This window comes from Artemia franciscana, chromosome 17 (assembly GCF_032884065.1).
Source record: "Artemia franciscana chromosome 17, ASM3288406v1, whole genome shotgun sequence".
Taxonomy (NCBI): domain Eukaryota; kingdom Metazoa; phylum Arthropoda; class Branchiopoda; order Anostraca; family Artemiidae; genus Artemia; species Artemia franciscana.
In genome coordinates, this window is record NC_088879.1 from 19,075,981 (window position 1) to 19,097,367 (window position 21,387).

The 21,387-nt window shown below is 35.3% G+C and overlaps 4 pseudogenes; all 4 read left to right on the top strand.

The window, feature by feature from the left end:
• Window positions 1–17,071: 17,071 nt before the first annotated feature.
• Window positions 17,072–17,213, top strand: LOC136038303 (U1 spliceosomal RNA; annotated as a pseudogene).
• Window positions 17,214–17,953: 740 nt separating this feature from the next.
• On the top strand, window positions 17,954–18,063 carry LOC136038320 (U5 spliceosomal RNA; annotated as a pseudogene).
• A 223-nt stretch (window positions 18,064–18,286) lies between these two features.
• Window positions 18,287–18,396, top strand: LOC136038322 (U5 spliceosomal RNA; annotated as a pseudogene).
• Window positions 18,397–19,714: 1,318 nt separating this feature from the next.
• On the top strand, window positions 19,715–19,824 carry LOC136038317 (U5 spliceosomal RNA; annotated as a pseudogene).
• The last annotated feature ends 1,563 nt before the right edge of the window (window positions 19,825–21,387 follow it).

Consider the following 21,387-nt stretch of genomic DNA (forward strand, 5'->3'; position numbering starts at 1 on the left):
ATGTGTTTTCTTTTCTTTTTGAATAAATTGAAATTGAAAATTGAAATTGAAACGAAGTCAAACTTGAAACAGATTTTTTAATGAAATATCTTTACTTAAGTTGGATGATGTGACATTGCGTGAGACATTGCTTATGTCTCACGGTGAAAACAACAGTTCTTTTGATATTTTTGTTATTATAAAATTTGTTGTTATTTTCAGGGTTTTGATTGCTGTTCCCAAATACCGAACTTTATTACAATTACCGAAGAAGAGTAAAGTTTAACGATTTTTTTTTACTCATTGCTTATGAGACATAAGCAGACATAAGCAATAATTCAACAATGATTATCAAAGCAATTATAAGAATACGAGCAGCAAAGTTTGTCAAAAAATTTATTCCCAAATAACATTCAATTAACTTATCCCTTTGTCTTTAGATTCTTGTAAACAGTACGAAACATTTCCCATTATATCAAAGTTTATCTCAAAATTTTAATGGTAAACGGAAAATTTTCCAATCAAGACTTGGACAAAATTGTCACTCAAAAAGCCAAAATCAGAAAAGATAACACCTTAAATCAGAGATATATTCTCTTGGCCCTTTAGCTGACAATGATCGGAACCAGCATTGATGAATAACGTTAATTCACGGCAATTAAGGGGGTTGGGGACAGAGAAAAGTTTTTCTTTCAAAATCCAGAGAGAACAATTCTCTTGTTTTTTTTACTTTCTTTTACAAAAATACCCCAAAAAACACCCTCATTTGCAATAAAAATTGTCAATCCACCAGTCGACACCACTGGTATTGATTAAAAGCGCCAATTCATGGAAACTAGGGAACAAGGCAGTAGCCAATGAGCTAATCCCCGATATTTTTGTCTGACTCGTTAAAACGTAGCGCAATGCTTTTAAACAAGTTTCCGATGGGTTTAATTTTATTTATTTTTTTTGTATTCCTTCCTCAAAATAGATTTCTAAACACAGCCCAAGGGAAAGGGGAGAGGGGGCGAAAGAGTATTCTCCAGATTCCAGGCAGGGGAATCTCGTTGTCTTTTCAATTTCTTTAACAGAAATACAATGAAAAAAAAAACAAGCCCTTTTTCAATGATAATACCACGAAGAGATTTTTTTGAATCTAAGAGGAGGAATGCAGGAAAGACATCTTGTAGAGAAAATTTCCTTCCCTGAATTAAAGCCACTGGTTTTCCATATATGCTACATGGTAACAATGCAAGTTTTATTAAGACATTATTAAATTTACTTCCAATATTGAAACAAAAGCTGAATATTCAATCACCTAAGAAAGATACACAGACACGAAACAGTGAGACTTTATCAGATAAATGATTGCTTACTTTATTGTATAAGTATTTGTCCTTTTCATTTGTCATTTACTTGAGTAATTCTATAATTCCATCTTCTTAATAACTATGTAGCCCAGAAGACTGTCTTGAAGAATAAATGGCCTTCAAGTAGAATTACAGTTTTATAGGAGAATTTGATCAAAGCTTATTAAACAGCTCTAAGGTTCGAAACCATAGAAAAGCAGGGGCGTAATTTGTTATGGAGCTGGAAGGTGCAACTGCCCCTCCCAAAACTTGTTTTTCCCCTCCCCCGAACCTCATTCCCCTCCCCCTTCTGAAATTTAGTTTCTTCCAAAATTTAGTCTAAACTAATAAAAACCTATAAATTTAAGGATCTACAGAAACACATTTTTTTTTTAAAGTAAATTTATAGTTCTTTTAGAGTACTAAATAGTGCCTCTGTGGTGCAAAATGGCTTCTTTTTAGTTTTTACTGCTATTTTCACTTTATTTTGGATAAAGGGTTCCATCTTTGCTCCTCCATCGCCTTCAAGTTTGGATTTTGATGAAATTACGCCGCTGTAGAAAAGCAAAAGAAATGAAAAAAAAGTCCTATAAGATGGAGTCGACCTAGAAGGACTTAGTAGAAACAAAGTAGTACGAGGAAAGTTGCATTCCAAGATGGTGGTATCTTTTGATTTTTCAAAGTCAGAAGATGAATTACTTTATGCAGTAATAGTGTGTATGGATTTGAGTTAGTTTTGTTCAGATTTCTTGAGCAATGCTTTGTCTTTTACTTTTTAGCCTAAATAAATTACGTGGCTATGCTCTAAGGATAACAAATCCAGAAATAGTTACTTTTTAAGACGAAACAAAAGAGGACTAAATGTAGCTGGGACTTGAATCGCTTTTACACCATCTAAGGGCTTAAGAAATAAATACAAGAATCGTTTCCGTTCCAATTTCGTACAGGCCTATTGGCCCGTTCATTTTAAGTTTTAATATCGCTCCTTACTTTCAGTTAAAACACCCGTTTTTTTTTTATTTAATAGTAGAGGTGACACAAGGCAGAAATTATTTGGCTTTATGTAGTATGAATCTTGTAACAAATATAAAGATTAAAAAAAATACCTCAGATAATGCCAGAGCCACATTTTAGTCATGCCTATTGGTAAATACAAAATTCTGCCGCGTGGGTATATCGTCAATATCATGTGTGATTAATAAGCAATAGCTGTTTTATCCAGAAGCAGAGTTAGGGTTCCAGCGCCCGGGGACAATATAGGATCTCCCATTATCACAATCATAATATAAGTACAATATTGACAGAAAAAATAATGAGTCTCAGTTTGGTACCCTTTCAAAGGCTACGGCCGGGGAAAACCGTCCCCCCTTGTCCTCTAGCTATGCTAGCGGTTTTATTAACAGATGTAATTATGATGTGGCTCAGGCACTATTTATTATGAAAAGGCTTTTGATTCAATTCACAGGGGATTCCCAAAGTGGAGAACGTAAGATAAGTACATTAGAGCAATAAGCGTGCTTTATTGCACATATGAAACATTAGCAATAGTAAATATAGAGATTAGTGGACAATAGTGAATATTATTATGTTTCAAAGTACAGAGTTGCGTTGTATTTTCTTCTTTGAATTTTTAGAATCATAATGATAGATTTTGATTTGTATTAAATCTTAGAAGAGGTTAGCGACGTAGAACTGTCGATGGTAGTTAAGATTTCTAGTTATATCTCTAGTTATATCTTCGGTTTATATTATGCAGTTGGTCTCGGATTATATACGCATTTGGAAGTCCTTTAGACAGAGAAGCGGTCAAAACAAGATAAACCTAGAACAAATGAAAATTTAAAGTTATGGAAAAATGAGAAACTAACAAAATTGTAGAAAAAGTTGGTCTAGGCGTTTAGGTCACAGACATAATAACATATCCTTAGATTCTTTTAACCTTCTAGAGTTTAAAATACTCTATAAAATAAAGTTTAAAATACCTTGTTTCTGTATTTTCATTGAAAAACCTTTCTTTGACACTTTCCTTGAAGCAACTGAAAACAATAAAAAAATTGTCTGCAAGATTTTTTTATAAAATTCAGTTTTTACGAGACCGTATTTTCACTATATAAGAGAATACAGCAAAAATAGAAATACAATACAGGAACATGGATAAGGCAAAGAGAAAAAAATGGTTTGAAAAAAGAGAATGATAGCTTACGATCTGCTACAGTTGTTAGACATAAAATAGACATTTTAAGCTAGTCTAAATGTCCAAGCATCCTTAAAAAATCAAAAAAACCTAAATCTCACTACAAGATCTAAAGATAGACGACGTAACAGAACTTCTTATATTAGAGGGGACAAATATAGTTTATTTTCCTTCCCAGAATTATCACATATTGCCTTTTGAGTTATCACGGCCGCCTCTCGACACCTTTTGTTCAATTATAAACGTGAAACAAGGAAATTTAAGCAAAATTATTGAACCAGAAAAGGGAATAAATAAAGCGAAGAGCAACCACTCAAAAATTCAGTGAGAGCTTACGGTCTCCTACAGTTGTCAAGGGTTTTGGTCTGGTCTGATGTTGATTGGGTGATCCAGGGCGAAAATCCAAATCCAAAACAGCTGTTTTCATGACAGATTTGAGAGCCTTTCGGATAAATTTTGTGTGCTCCGTTGGAGATACATTAAATGAATCGGGTTCCGAGTTTTTATGTTTCATGGCAAAAACTTTTTTCTTCGTTCTGCTAATGATGGTCGCTTGCTAAAAAAGAGAAGCTAATTCAGTGCGTCTTGTCATACAGTAGCTAAAAAAGCACTTTTTTACGTCTAATTCTACTGCACGATGTTAAGAATTTTCCGAACTTGTTGGTAGAAAATTTCGAGTTGTTATGGCTAAGAAAATTTCTTAAACCACATTGGCCTACCATAACATAAAGAAAGAAAAAAAAAATCAAAAATGGGGTTTTAAAGGCCAAATGAAAATACTGGAGAAAACTAAGAAAGCGAATATTTTGATAGAATAGCCGCCTCTCTTCTTCAGTGCGAACAAAATAATATTATCAGGAAAAAAGCAAAAAGTAAAAACCAAACGCGGAAAGTACAACAAAACCAATGAGCCTGCTTTCATTAAAAAAAAAAAAATTAAAGATCATTTGTTAAAAAGTAGGTGATTTTTTTTAGAGGAGGGGGGGCAGGGAAGGGGTCTGTCAAAAGTGGTATAGGGTGATTGTCGGGGCTGTTATGTGTTTTTTTGTTGGGGGGGGGTTGAATATTGTGTTGTTTTTTTTAAATGAGAAAGATTGATTTGAAGTTTGAGTTAATCATGGTTATGTTATGATTTGTAATGGAATATATATTTTTATTTCTTACTGCCGTACGTCTACAAAGCTGTAAAGTTTTTCTTAGTGCGGCAGCATTCTATAAAAGATGTGTTTTGGTTTTGTATGTGAAGAAAATTAAATAAAAAAAAACTTTCCAAAAAATTAAATAAAAGAACAAAAATTAAAAGAATCAAATTCAAATACCTAACAACAATAAAGCGAGTTATTCGCCATTATCCGGGATTTGTACAAAATCCAAACAAACATGAACAGCCATCGACGGATACTAACGAACAAATAAGAAATGAAAGAAAAATGCATTCACTCGAACAAACGAAGTAGCAATTGAATAAATTGGAGAACTAGGTCACCTTTCTGATTTTAATTATTGTATTTCCTGTGAATACTCTATAAAACCTAAGGGTTTGATGACGTATTTGATTTTGTGATTGGAAAGTGGTTTAACGTTTATTTTAGGAATTACTGAAGTATCTTCTCTTTTTAGAAATTCACAATACGAATCATTTATTCTTAAATCACCTGAATCGCTGTTCAAAGCTAGATCTAAATGTTGGCATTTGTAAATTTCGACAGCTTCTCTGTAATGCTGGACAATACCTTTGTCGTACGAAAGTAGGCTAGCTTGGTTAAATAAAACAGTATGGTCTGGATTGTTAAATATGGCAGTGTTCTGAGAGGGCATAGTCAAAATTTTCTAGTTTTTTTCCGCTTTTGTGCAAATCGTGGATATTGGCGAATAAATCACTTTATTCTTGTTAGGTATTTGATTTTAATTCTTTTAATTTTTGTTCTTTTTTTTATGTTTTGGCGGTTTTTTGCCTGGTTTTGTTATACTTTCTGTGTTTGTTTTTTTTTGGTTTTTTCCTTGATCTTATTATTTTGTTCACACTGAAGAAGAGTGGCGGTTGTTTAATCGAAATATTAGCTTTCTTTTATAGAAGTCCAACAAGGAAAATCCTGTGTCTTCTGAACAAGAAAAAGTTATATTATGTGAATTCAATATCTAATTTTAATGGTGAATAATGTATCTTCATGCATAAAACAAAATGCAGATCCCATAACTCGTTATAATACTTTCAAGTTTGCTTATTAACAATATATACTTACAAATAAATGATAAAATCTTCCAGACCTATTGATAGCGACATCAAACCGATGGGTCTTTTTGATTTTTATGATAACAGGTACAAAAATACACCCTTACAATTATAAAAGAAAAAAGTCTCGTTTTTCTTGAGGTGAGAGAGGGTAATCTCTCTCCCTGACCTCTCTCACTTTCGCTCTTCCCCATTTTTGCCGCAATGAAATTAAGAACATCTCCTAGAACTTAGAAAGCACTCAGAAAAGAAATCTAAAAGAAAATACTAAGAGTATTTTGTTTTTGTGTGTTTGCTTTCAGAAAGTGGGTTCAAGTAATTTTAAGTAAATATTTTTAATATACATAATTTCCATAGAACTGTTGGCAACAAGAAAAATATGGATTTTTTAAATCTCTGTCCATTACACCATAAAAATAATTCTATTTACAAAGCAGATACTCCATTTTAAATCGACTTATGGTTTTGACGAAAATAACCAAATTATCGTGTATATCCTAGCTGTTTCATGATTTCTAAAAATAAAGTTGTATTATAGTAAGAATTTTACAAAAATGCTAAATGGTTGTGATTTTTCTATTTTACAAGATTTCGGGTTAAAGTTTCCACACTTCCGCATTTGATCATGTTCGAAAAACCAGGCTTATTTTCACTGTCCCTAGTCTTACAAACAAACTGTCATAAAAGCCATTCAGAGCTTTCAAAAGAGTCCGTCAAGGAGGCACACTGTCACCGAAGTTCTTCACTTTATACTTTAATGATTTGGCAGAGTACCTTGAACAGAGATGAGTCCCGGTCGTCTCACTAGCGAATTATTTACTGTTTACTTATGAGGACACGGCTTTGGTGGCAAAGTCAGCCAAGGAGCTTCCAACTCTCCTGAATTTATCTGAAGCTTACCTAGAAACAAATAAATCAAAGCTAAGCGTATTCAAGATTAAAATTGTCATTTTTCATAGTGAGAAACCCAACGGACAACATGATTTGTCATTTACTTATAACGGTGAGTCAATAAAGATAGCCCCTCAGATATAAGTATTTGGGACACGAACTCGCAGCAAATGGGGACTGGACAGAACACATCAAGTTGACGATTTCTCATGGAAAGGTAGCTTCATTTGCTCTACTCCGGCAAAAAAACATAATGATAATTCAGAATATGAAGATGCATAAATACCTCTTTATAACTAAAGTCCTACCAGTTGCTCATTATGGTTACGAGTTGTGGGGGCCACTATATGCATCGCTTCTTCCATCGATTCTTCTGTTGCTTTGTGCAGCTCCGTAAATTACACAGTAATTTTCTATCTGAGTAAACTGCAGTTGATTGCTATTGGTAGGTTTTGGTACTTAACAAACAAAAAAACTACAGTCAAGACAAAACTTGTTTTCACATTGAAATTCTTGACACTAACTGCGGCGGTGTGGACCAAGCCACTAATCCCCCATTTTCATTTTCTCTGTGCACCATTTATTTCATGTGCATTATCCCAGAAATAGTTTCCGTCATTAGCCTGTTCCGAAACTTGGCCTTCATGTTTGACAAAACTGAGAACTTCTGTTCTGACTCAACAGACGATCCACTCGATGTTCTTGAGCGTTTCATCTTTGCTATTGAACCTCTTAGCAATAACCCTGCTGAGCTCAGTTTCTAAACTACCTCATGTACACCCCTTTCTGTTACACCGAGCTTCACAAAGCACTTCAATAGCGAGGTAAAATGTAGTTCTGGTGCTATTCAGAATACTGTGAGCGCGAATTGCTCTGCTCAGAAACTTTAGATTGAGCACATTGTTCTTTTTCAGCGTGAAAGACAGAAAATATAAATATGCTTTGCAGAAGGGATCGCTCATGAAACGGTAAATCGGGCGTGCCTTCTCCCGACTACCCCTATCAGTGTCAGTGTTCTTATATTGATTACCCTGGAACAGAATCAAGACACTCCACTGTTCTAAAATCCTTTAAACCACTGCTTCAAGAGACAGCCATCGTGTTGCATTGATGGACAGTAGCTTGTGTTTGGCAATATTTGTAAACTCTTGAAACTGTTTATACTCCTTGACCGGTTTTGAACTTAAACCAATATAGTTGACTATGTCTCTACTATATCTTCCAAGCTTTCAGGCAAGAGTTTTGAAGAGTGAGAAAAGCACAGAGCCAAGGAGTGATTAGAACAGCCTAAGGTAAACAGGTGAGGCACCTATTTTTTGAGTATATAATAATTGTTTCCAACACAAATTTTGGCAATAAGTTGCAAACTTATTATTTATTGCCAATAACTAATTTTTCTTCCTAAAAATACATGGCTTGCAGAAACCATGTAACAGTTAGCATTTCAAACATGAAACGAGTTTATAGAAAGCTCCCCAGGTAGTATTTTCTAGCTTTTCAAGTCATTTTTAAGGGTCAAGCACCCTTTTGAGCTAACTATTTCCAGGTATGATCGCAATTGGCAGGCTCAGTATGACTGGAAACGGCTTTCAAATTGCTTAAAACAAATGTTTCATGGCGACAGAGGACCTCAAAATAAGCATGTTTTATCAGTTGACACCAGGACTACAAGCTATCTTGATTCCCTATGTTTGAACCATTTTTCCATGCGCATAACAATAACAGGCTTAGCATGGGTTTTACCTGTATTGGGAGGAAACACCCATTAGAAAGACAAAGTCAAATTTTTTTGGAGGACTTAAAACTGTGCGGTTGCTGTCCATATATTAGAAAAAAACATGGAAAATTTCATGATTCAGTCCCCCCCTCCCCCGTGACGACTTAACATAAGCCTACCATCGGGTGCTGTATATCCCTTTGTGTCAAATTTTCACCGATTTTGAGCAAAAACCATGCATCCTTGTGCTTCGAACACATCTCTGACTGTATTTAAAACTGTCATTAAAAATAAATTACTGACTGCCGAATCGATTCCTCAATAAAAACGAAACTTGTTGGTTGTATCCACGCTTTAGACTTTCAATGCTTCACGCCATATAAGGATATTAACCAAAATGTCGAAAGGACTGAAACTGAAGCCAGAGTGTTAAAAGTATCAATTCAGACAGAGAAAAATGTTAGAATTTTGTTCAACAATATGAAACTTCGGCACAAAAATCATTTTTTTCATATTTCTGGATAATTTCAAAACCTCAAGTTACCCAATTAATTAACTCAATTCCGTTTATATAAAACTAAGTAAATTTAATTCATTTGGCAGCATAATTAGGGTTGGTACTAAATGTTTAGAGTTGACACCATGGAACTTGCAGATAATCTAGTTTGTTACTGTTGAACTCGGTAGGAAAAACCGGTTTTTGCCGAAGCTTAGTATTATCCAAAAAACTGGTCTTGAACCATTTTCTAGGGTCATGCATTCTTTGTGACTATTTATATAGGTCAAACCATTGAGCACGTTGCCTAACTTTGAGGCATCGCTTAGTAATTATGATAGTAGTGAAAGCAATACCCAGGGTGCTTAAGGGGTTCCTCAAAATGTCTCTCCAACTGGTAAAAACGTAAGAAACATGAATATAAAAATTAATGAAAATAAAATAAATGAAAATAAAATAAAAATGAAAATAAAATAAAAAATGTGTTTTTTGAGGTTTTTGTGTAAACCTTACAAAAACCAAACACAAAACACAAAAACACCAAACACAAAAACCTTTTAACGCAGTGCTTTAAAACTTTAGCGTAAAGAGCGGGTAGGGGTAAGTAGGGGGCAGCCCTTTCACATACGAATAATTTCTGTTTGTTAATGCCGCTCTTTACTTTCGTTTAAAATAAAAAAGATTTCTTTTTCATTTACTACACTATAAACTAATAGAATGTATAATGCTGGCAAGAGCGGCTGCTCTAAAATCATATAATGCCATAACATTACTGCATTTTAAATGAATATGACATTTTTTCTAGCAAAAATATTTCATTGTACCCTTTGCATCCCCTATAAGCGTCTTTATGCTTTTTAGATAGAATACTCTAGACACACTAGTAACTAAGTTACGCTACGCTAATTGAAGCATTTCACGCAAAAGTTCTTTCATAGGATGATGTAAAAATCTACGAACCATAATCATCGTCTAAAATCATCGCAATCATCACAAGCAAATTATTAAAAAAATTATAAGCTCTACTAGTTGTTGGGTGGCGCTTCGCAGCACCCCATTACCTAGTTGGTGGGGGTGCTTCAAACCCCCCCAAGCCCCCCCGCGCGCGTAAGTCGTTAAGTGCCATATTAGTTACGCGCCATTGTAGTTGTGTCCCTGTGTCCCACCTGTGAATATATATATATATATATATATATATATATATATATATATATATATATATATATATATATATATATATATATATATATATATATATATATATATGCTGTGTAATTATGTAATGACTGTGTAATATTATTATGTTAACTGTGTAATTATGTTATGAAAAGGTATTCGTGGAAATTATGTAGCTTCACTTGAAGCGAAATAAAATTGTTGATCGCATTCAAAAGTGAAAATAAATGCCTGGGCTTATTCCGGACATCTCAGTGAAATGTCCGAAGTAACCCCTTAACAAGCGTCTGAAATAACCCCATTGTGTCCATAGAGTTTTGAATACAGGTTCAGAGCAAACCAAATCAGATGGCAGAGTTTTAATGAATAAAAATGTCCCCAAGAAGAATCAATTTTAAGCTAGTAAGCACAAACTTTATTAAAAGTCTATGCGCAAAGAACTTATAAAAGAATTGAAAAATCAAGTGACTTACCTCATAAATTGCTTTTGTACTGTTTTTTTTTTCTGAAATGGTAAAACTATTTACTTTCTGAATGAGCCTCCATAGTACAAAAATAAAGGACGCTATTTCATGATTTTTTACACACCGATATATGGTTGTTCGAAGTAAATGGCTTGTCCAGATTAGCTCATTGTCCAAGGTAACCCCGGTCTCCCCTACAGGGCATAGGCGTTGGAACAGTTGAGATGTTTGGAAGATAAATAGGATACATGTAATTTGGGCAGTGTATTTGCACATTAGGGGGGAAGGTTGGCAAGGGCCCCGGCAGTAGTGGTGGTTGGGTGACAGAGAATATATTTGAGCAACTCGATCTTCTCATCCTATACCACAAACTTCTTTCCCACAGAGGCTATTCTACCTCATCATCAATCCTCTGCTAGATAAAAGAAAAAACATCACGTGACTAGTTGTCAAGCTTGTCACTCTTTCGCTTTTTTGCTTCTCAATTTTTTTGTTTATGTAAGAATGTGACTGGTTTGCAAAAATACGTCATACAATTAATCTAATTAATTAAAACATAATCTTTAAAACGGAACCATAGGTCCATAGCCTCTCTTATTCCCTTCGGAACGCCAAAGCTACTGTCGAAAATCTATATATATAAAAATAAGTTGTCTGTCTGTCAGTGGATCTGTGGATCTGTGGATCAGGTGACGTCATGTTTCGGCTGACGTCATGAAATTAGTTGCCGTCATTTTTGCTTTGAAGGTGACGTCATTCAAGTTATATAAGACATATGTTCGCGTAGAAATCTATTAATGTTTAAGTTTACAATGACTGATGAAGATGCTCAAAGAGTCTATGCCAAAAAACTTGCTGCTGACTACCAGAGCAACGCGAAAGCAGACTTACTGCTAAAAGAGAAAGTGAAAAAAGAAGGCGTGCCGAGGAATCAAAAGACCAGCAGGGAAACAGGCTTGAGGCTGCATGCCGAGGAACTACCAGAGCAACGCAGAAGCAGACTTGCTGCTAAAAGAGAAAGTGAAAAAAGAAGGCGTGCCGAGGAATCAAAAGACCAGCAGGGAAACAGGCTTGAGGCTGATAGAGAAAGAAAGAACAGAAAGCATGCCGAGGAACTACCAGAGCAACGCAGAAGCAGACTTGCTGCTAAAAGAGAATGTGAAAAAAGAAGGCGTGCCGAGGAATTACAAGAACAGCAAGAAATCAGGCTTGCTGCTGATAGAGAAAGTAAGAAAAGAAAGCGTGCCGAGGAATCACAAGAACAGCAAGAAATCAGGCTTGCTGCTGATAGAGAAAGTAAGAAAAGAAAGCGTGCCGAGGAATTACAAGAACAGCAAGAAATCAGGCTTGCTGCTGATAGAGAAAGTAAGAAAAGAAAGCGTGCCGAGGAATCAGAGCAATCTGAAAGTTATCGCCTGGCATTCAGGTTCAACCCAGTCGATGATTATAGCTTGAGTAGATGTGTTCAAATCGGGACAATGTCTAAAATTTGTCCCTATTGCAAGGCCTTGAAATTCAATGGTGAAACAATGGGAATGTGTTGCGCCTCAGGAAAAGTTAAACTTCCTCTATTGGCTGCACCACCAGAGCCATTGAAGACTTTCCTTACTGGAACTACGTCAGAATCTAAGCGTTTTTTGTCAAAAATCAGACAATACAACTCATGTTTCCAAATGACGTCGTTTGGAGCCCAAATCGAAAATCCAGATCAATTTATGTCTACTTTCAAAGTAAAAGGGCAAATTTATCATAAAGCAGGGTCCCTTCTACCATTCTCAGGCGAGAATCATAAATTTTTACAATTGTACTTCATCAGTGATAGAAATTCTGAATTGAATGCACGTTGCGAAATTTCTCCCAACGTTGAAAGGACAATCGTTTCCCAATTGCAACATCTTTTCCACGAAAATAATAATTTAGTGCGTCTGTTCAAAACAGCCATCGATTTGATGCCTACTGATACTCATAAAATTGTTATTTCCGCTGACAAAACGCCTCCTGGCCAACATGTGCGTAGATACAATGCTCCGACTATCGACGAAGTGGCAATCGTTATGGTCGGTGATCAGTTTTTACCTCGAGATATTATTCTACATAAGCGAAACGCTCAGTTGTTAAGAATTGCTGAAACTCATCGATGCTACGATGCCCTACAATATCCTATCATTTTTTGGGATGGAGCCGACGGCTATCACTTTAATATTAAATTGATGAATCCAGCCACTAACAAAGAAATGAATAAGAAATGTAGTGCAATGCATTATTATTCCTATAGACTAATGATTCGGCAGGATGAAGAAAATTATATTTTAAAATGCCGGGAATTGTTTCACCAATTTGTCGTGGATATGTATGCTAAAATTGAATCAGAACGTTTGCTATATATCCGCCTGAATCAGACCAAGCTCCGCTCTGAACAATACATTCATTTGCGAGATGCAGTTATAAATGACGACTTGCCGTAAAAAAAAAACAATGGAAAACCTAATAGATGCCACAATCTTGACAGGGCCTTATGAGGGTGAGGCTGTTCTTATTCCTCGCATTCCCATGATTCCAACGGATCTGCTTTTTCAATTTAAAAGATTGCAATTCCCAATTCGATTAGCATTTGCAACCACCATCAACAAAGCTCAAGGGCAATCACTAGAAAAATGCGGTATAGATCTTAATACAGATTGCTTTACCAATGTACAATTGTATGTTGCATCTTTGAGGGTCGGTAAACCTGACAATCTATTTATACGCACAGACAATGGGACAGCGAAGACTGTTGTATATTCACAAGTTTTACGTAGTTAATTTGTATTGTATCTATCTATCTATCTATCTATATAAAAACGAGTTGTGTGTATGCATGTTTGTTTGTTTGTAAAAAGAGCGTTTGCATATGACGTCATTATTAGTACATACGGCTTTGTATATGGACAGACAATGGGAAAGCCAAGAATGTTGTATATTCGCAGTTTTTACGTAGTTTGAAACACATATATAAATCTATCTATATTCACAGGTGGGACACAGGGACACAACTACAATGGCGCGTAACTAATATGGCGCGTAACGACTTACGCGCGCGGGGGGGCTTGGGGGGGCGCGAAGCGCCCCACCAACTAGGTGTTGGGGTGGCGCGAAGCGCCACCCCAACAGCTAGTATCTTATAAAAAATAGCCTAATGGAAATGATCATGCAATCTCTACTAAAGCCCACTTTTTCGTAGAAAAAAAATTACCTAGATAACTGTACAAATAAAAACAAAAAGAAAAAAAAATCATTGAAATAGATACGAAAAATGAAGACAAAATTAGGCAAAAGGAGAAAGCACCAGACAGATCACTTTCATGTATTTAAGCAATAAGTGGGACTTAGTTCCAATTTTTCAGCTTTTGTAATTCACGCATGTATCCTAAACATTTTATTTAATAAACGTATGAAGCAGCATTTTGATCTGCGTCATCAATGTTGCAACATAAATATTTCAGCTTTTAAACTTCTATAAAATGTGTTTTATATCTTTTAAACTCCATTATTAATCAACAAATCGTTATAATATAAATAAAATAAGATTTCATAATGTACAATTGTAATTGAATATTTTTTAACAATTTTTAAAAGAAAAGTACTGAAAATCAAACATTAAATAATTTGAGAATGATTGTACCTCAAATTTATTACATATTGCTCTTCAGAAATTTCATTTGTTATCTTACCTTAAAATTCTTAATTAATTTTTGAAAAGCTGAAAATTAAGGAGACGGTAACCCTGCTCCTTGATTTCAGCTAAACATTTTGAATCGTCGGAGTAACAGAGAATGTTACACCTGTATTCCTATTATTAATCCTGTTAAAACCAGAATTGCTAAGAAGATTATATACAAAAACAATGAAGAAAACAAACTAAGAAAACAATGAGAAAATAAATATGAAAAAGTTTTTTTCAACTGGAAGTATGGAGTAGCATTAAAATTTAAAACGAACAGAAAATATTACGCATATAAGGGGTTCACCTCCTCCTAATACCTCAGTATTTACGCTAAAGGATTTTTAGTAATTTCAACTATTTATTCAACAGCCTTTGTGATTCAGGGGACAAAATTTAAGCTTTAATGCAAAGAGTTATTGACGAGTGGGCGAATCTTCTCATAAACGTAATAAAGACATACGAACATAGAAGTTTGTTACGTAAGCTAATTCGTAAGTTACGTATATCTTTTACTAACGAAAACGTTCGTAAAAACTAAAAGTTCTAGTTGCCTTTTTAAGTACCCGAAAAATTGGAGAGCAACTGGGCCTCCTTCCCCTCCTATTTTAGCAAAATCATTCGATCAAAACTATGGGAAAGCCATTTAGCCAAATAAATAAATATGCAAATTTCGCTTTAATTATTCTGCGGAGAGTCGAAATCAAAACATGGATTAACTAAAAACCAATCAGAAATTAAATAAAAAAAACAAGTTTTTTTTAACTGAAAGTAAGGAGCGACATTAAAACTTAAAACGAACAGAATTTACCCCGTATATGAAAGGGGCTGCTCCAAGATCCCATCTACAAAAATATGGAATTTTGCATTTTTTGCCAGAAGACAAATCACGGATGCGTGTTTTTTTTTTTTTTTTTTTTTTCCCAGGGGTGATCGTATCGACCCAGTGGTCCTAGAATTTTGAGAGAGGGCTCATTCGAACGGAAATGAAAAGTTCTAGTGCCCTTTTTAAGTGACCAAGAAAATCAGAGGGCACCTAGGCCCCTTCCCACGCTCATCTTTTCCCCAGAGTAGTCGGATCAAAATTCTGAGATAGCCATTTTAGTCAACATAGTCTAAAATCCTTATAACTATGCCTTTGGGGACGACTTACTCCCCCACAGTCCCCGTGGGAGGGGCTGCAATTCGCAAATTTTGACCAGTGTTTGCATATATTAATGGTTATTGGGAAATGTAGAGACGTTTTCAGGGGAATTTTTTGGTTGGGAGGGGGGGGGAGAAGAAGGGGGTTATGGGGTGGAAATTTTCCATGGAGGAATTTTTCATGGGGGAAGAATATTTCCATAAAGGGGGCGCCGCATTTTCTAGCATTATTTAAAAAAAACAATGAGAAAATAAATATGAAAAAGTTTTTTTCAACTGGAAGTATGGAGTAGCATTAAAATTTAAAACGAACAGAAAATATTACGCATATAAGGGGTTCACCTCCTCCTAATACCTCACTCTTTACGCTAATGGATTTTAATTAATTTCAACTATTTATTCAACAGCCTTTGTGATTCAGGGGACAAAATTTAAGCTTTAATGCAAAGAGTTATTGACGAGTGGGCGAATCTTCTCATAAACGTGATAAAGACATACGAACATAGAAGTTTGTTACGTAAGCTAATTCGTAAGTTACGTATATATTTTACTAATGAAAACGTTCGTAAAAACTAAAAGTTCTAGTTGCCTTTTTAAGTACCCGAAAAATTGGAGAGCAACTGGGCCTCCTTCCCCTCCTATTTTAGCAAAATCATTCGATCAAAACTATGGGAAAGCCATTTAGCCAAATAAATAAATATGCAAATTTCGCTTTAATTATTCTGCGGAGAGCCGAAATCAAAACATGAATTAACTAAAAAACAATCAGAAATTAAATAAAAAAACAAGTTTTTTTTAACTGAAAGTAAGGAGCGACATTAAAACTTAAAACGAACAGAAATTACCCCGTATATGAAAGGGGCTGCTCCTTCTTCAACGCCCTGCGCTTTACGCTAAAGTTTTACTGTTTTAAAAAGTAGAGTTGAGAGAAAGAATCAAACTTTAGTGCAAAGAGCAAGGCGTTGAAAAAGGAGCAGCCCCTTTCATATACGGGGTAATTTTTGTTCGTTTTAAGTTTTAAAGTCGCTCCTTACTTTCAGTTAAAAAAACCTTGTTTGTTTTATTTAATTCAAAGTGAAGAGAGACCCTGCCGTTTGTTACTTAGTCCTTGAATATATTGGAAATCCTTTCTTTTTTTTCCATATGAAAAAACGGAGAAACACTGTATAAAAGTTACAAAAATTAATGGTGAAAAAGCCAATGGGTGGACACCATAATTAATTTAAAGTGCCCAAGCTGGATCCAAGTCCCCATGCATCCTTATGGAAAATAGTTCGTAATTATAAACTGCTGAAATTTAAATTGAGCCAATATTCGATAAAATGGCTGAAGCGATTGTTTTTGGCCTCAGGCGGCTTGGTACTGCGGTGAGTTGTTGATAGTAGTAATGACTAGAGCCCCTACCCCCTCTATGATTGTTAGAGAGAAAATAATTGGCAAAGTCAGTAGAATGGTCACTGGGTTCTCAGAAATTAGAGTTTCAACTTTTCAGTCAAATTGATAAGAGAGTGAGAAACTCCTGATTTTCTTTTCTCAAAAAGGTAAACTTGCATTTAAACGATCGAGAGGCTTGCATATGAAAATGAAATGGGGCATTCCTATTTTCAAAAACAATTCAGAGACTTGATTTACTGCTGTGAAAAAAGTTTTGTAAAGCTGCATCTGTTTAATGAATTAGAGTTTCTGAGTGGCATTCAAAGCAACCGGATTTATGTCGAAAGACATTAGTTAAATGTTACTACAGTTCTTTCTTGCCTAGCTGGGGAGCTGCCTTACTTACAAAGGAGGTGCTCCCAGGGTGAGGCCTTTTGGCGATCCCTGTGAATACACTAAATGGGGGTAACTCAACAGCGTAATTTTTGGTAGTGGGGGTTTCGTGCGGACCCCTCTTCACACATTGAATAGGTTTCTTCCTTTGAGCCCATACTATTCTGTAATTTTGTGAATTGAAAGGAAAAAATATGCAAATTGATAATGTTTAAACCAATTAATTTAGAACATCTCTTAATAAAACACATTTTGTTTTTCTTAGTCTTGTATTAAAGCAAATGATGGGGTATCAATGTCCAGTCGCCATAATTAAATTAAATTGCCTAAACTGATTGAATTCCTGCTGCATTTTGTTTTTGAAAATATTCCGTAATTATCAAATATTGATTTTTAAATTGAACTAGGAATCGAAACCAATTGCTGAAATTTAAATTAAGTCACAAAGGCTAGTCTTAAAAAGTGAAATGCCCTTGGTCACCACACATTTCATCAAGTCTATTGTATTGGCAGTATATCAGACTAAGAATTCCTTCACTACCGCTAACCTTCTTGGAATATTTTAATAGGGGGGCCTTTGGCTACAGCAATTAATCGACCATTCAGCTACATTACAATTATTTTTGGGCCTGATTACTGAATATTTATGTTATTTTCTGCGGATGTAGTTTTAGTAGTATGTCATTAAAGTTACCCATGAATTGCTGTTTATTGAATATGTTTTCGCATCATATGATTTTTTGGCCCGTATTTACTTGATTGAACATTGAATTTCTTATTGCTTTCGAACCTTGTTAAAAAAAACACAAGGATTTACTAGGATTTATTTTTACATACCCAAGTCAACCTTAGCAATTTTCATAGCTCTGGCTTCTCCTCATATCGAGTTAATCTTTCGCCTTTTACTAAAGATTACCGTGGGGAGGGGCACTTGATGAGTCTTGCCAAATTTTTGAATGCCGAAAGGCATTTCAAGATTACTTATCTAGATATTAATATTATTTAGATACTATCTTACTTATCAAGATATTATTTACTTGATCAATTTATTTACTTGATTATTTACTTATCAAGATTACGTATTTACTTGATTGAACATTGAATTTCTTATTGCTTTCGAACCTTGTTAAAAAAAACCACGAGGATTTACTAGGTTTTATTTTTATATACCCAAGTCAACCTTAGCAATTTTCATAGCTCTGGCCTCTCCTCATATCGAGTTAATCTTTCACCTTTTACTAAAGATTACCGTGGGGAGGGGCACTTGATGAGTCTTAACAAATTTTTGAATGCCGAAAGGCATTTCAAGATTACTTATCTAGATATTAATATTATTTAGATAGGGTTGTCAGACAAGTAACCCTGGAAAATGCAAAAATATTGAAGTCATTTATGAACAAAAATCCAATCTTTTCAAAAATTTAAAACAAATTGTGAACTTATGCGCATATAGTAAAAAGGGACAGTAATTGTGAAATATGGCACAACTTCCAGGAGTGTCTAAATAAGCTATGTTTATAGGGAAGTAGACGTGATTAGTGTTGTTAGTCGCCTAGCTGCCTACAGCCCTTCAGTTGACAAGTGGCTGGCTAGATTTTTGTTGTTATCTTTTGCAGATTACATCCAGGGAAGCTACTTTTCAGCGGGTAAGGGATCTTTCTTTTCAAATCCTTAATCTTTTCAAAAATCCTTAATAGGGGGGCCTTTGGCTACAGCAATTGATCGACCATTCAGCTACATTACAATTATTTTTGGGCCTGATTACTGAATATTTATGTTATTTTCTGTGGATATAGTTTTAGTAGCATGTCATTAAAGTTGCCCATGAATTGCTATTCATTGAATATGTTTTCGCATCATAGGATTTTTGGGCCGGATTTTGGCCCAAAAATCATGTGATGCGGCTAAATGTGGCTGGCTAAATGTTTGTTGTTATCTTTTGCAGATTACGTCCAAGGGAAGCTACTTTTAAGCGGGTAAGGGATGCTCGAAGTCACTCTTGGTTTGGTGCAATAGCGTGCCAAGTCTTAGGTGCTCTTGAGTCTTTTACTGTTTTAAAAAGAAGAATTGATAGACAGAGTCAACCTTTAGCGTAAAGAGCGGGGCGTTGATGAGGAAGCAGCCTCTTTCATATACGAAGTAATTTCTGTTCGTTTTAAGTTTTAATGTCGCTACTTACTTTCAGTTAAAAAAACTTGTTTTTTTTTATTTAATCTTAAAAAGTGAAATGCCTTTGGTCACCACACATTTCATCAAGTCTATTGTATTGGCAATATATCAGACTAAGAATTCCTTCACTACCGCTAAGCTTCTTGGAATATTTTAATAGGGGGGCCTTTGGCTACAGCAATTAATCGACCATTCAGCTACATTACAATTATTTTTGGGCCTGATTACTGAATATTTATGTTATTTTCTGCGGATGTAGTTTTAGTAGTATGTCATTAAAGTTACCCATGAATTGCTGTTCATTGAATATGTTTTCGCATCATATGATTTTTTGGCCCGTATTTACTTGATTGAACATTGAATTTCTTATTGCTTTCGAACCTTGTTAAAAAAAACCACGAGGATTTACTAGGTTTTATTTTTATATACCCAAGTCAACCTTAGCAATTTTTATAGCTCTGGCCTCTCCTCATATCGAGTTAATCTTTCGCCTTTTACTAAAGATTACCGTGGGGAGGGGCACTTGATGAGTCTTAACAAATTTTTGAATGCCGAAAGGCATTTCAAGATTACTTATCTAGATATTAATATTATTTAGATAGGGTTGTCAGACAAGTAACCCTGGAAAATGCAAAAAAATTGAAGTCATTTATGAACAAAAATCCAATCTTTTCAAAAATTTAAAACAAATTGTGAACTTATGCGCATATAGTAAAAAGGGACAGTAATTGTGAAATATGGCACAACTTCCAGGAGTGTCTAAATAAGCTATGTTTATAGGGAAGTAGACGTGATTAGTGTTGTTAGTCGCCTAGCTGCCTACAGCCCTTCAGTTGACAAGTGGCTGGCTAGATTTTTGTTGTTATCTTTTGCAGATTACATCCAGGGAAGCTACTTTTCAGCGGGTAAGGGATGCTCGAAGGCACTCTTGGTTTGGCGCAATAGTGTGCCAAGTCCTAGGCGCTCTTGACTCCCTAATCTCTTAGGGCCCTCATTCCTCCCTCGTCTAGGAACCGTATTTCCATTCCAGTTTAGGGGATTCCTCTAAAATGAGGAGTTTGGAGATCTTACAGGGGCAAATCCTTTCATTTGGGGACTCCATTGGTTTCTAGACACAATACTCAGTCTGGCGGGAGAACACGATCCAAGAGACAATTCTCTGTGTGAAGGGAAAAGAGAATCAACAGGCGATTCTCCATGTGAAGGGAGACCAAGAAACGGGTCTGTGAGGAAGGAGAAGCCTGGAGCCTAAATGCAAATATAACACAAAATCCCTGTGATTTACCACCTCAAAGTTTTATCTTCGTTGATACATTCGGGGAGTCTGAAGAATGGCATTCTAACAGCTAAACTAATGATTCCTCGGTCTGAAATGACTGAAATACATTCTACAACATATTTTGGCACAAGGAATTGGTGTGGTCAGGACTGGCCCATTTTTCTTTTGCAGGCCTTCCTCCAGAACCGTCCTAAATTTTACACAGGTCTATTTTGCCTCCAGAGGGAGAAGACTTTGTGATGGGCCAATGGGCATGTACAAAATTGGAAGGGAAATGATTCTTGTATTTATTTGTTAAGCCCTTAGATGGTGTAAAAGTGATTCAAGTCCCAGCTACATTTAGTCCTCTTTTGTTTCGTCTTAAAAAGTAACTATTTCTGGATTTATTATCCTTAGAGCATAGCCACGTAATTTACTTAGGCTAAAAAGTAAAAGGCAAAGCATTGCTCAAGAAATGTGAACAAAATTAACTCTTTCTACTAAGTCCTTCTAGCTCACTTCATCTTATAGGACTCTAGCAACATATTAGCCTAAGAATTCCTTCACTACCGCTAAGCTTCTTGGAATATTTTAATAGGGGGGCCTTTGGCTACAGCAATTGATCGACCATTCAGCTACATTACAATTATTTTTGGGCCTGATTACTGAATATTTATGTTATTTTCTGTGGATATAGTTTTAGTAGCATGTCATTAAAGTTGCCCATGAATTGCTATTCATTGAATATGTTTTCGCATCATAGGATTTTTGGGCCGGATTTTGGCCCAAAAATCATGTGATGCGGCTAAATGTGGCTGGCTAAATGTTTGTTGTTATCTTTTGCAGATTACGTCCAAGGGAAGCTACTT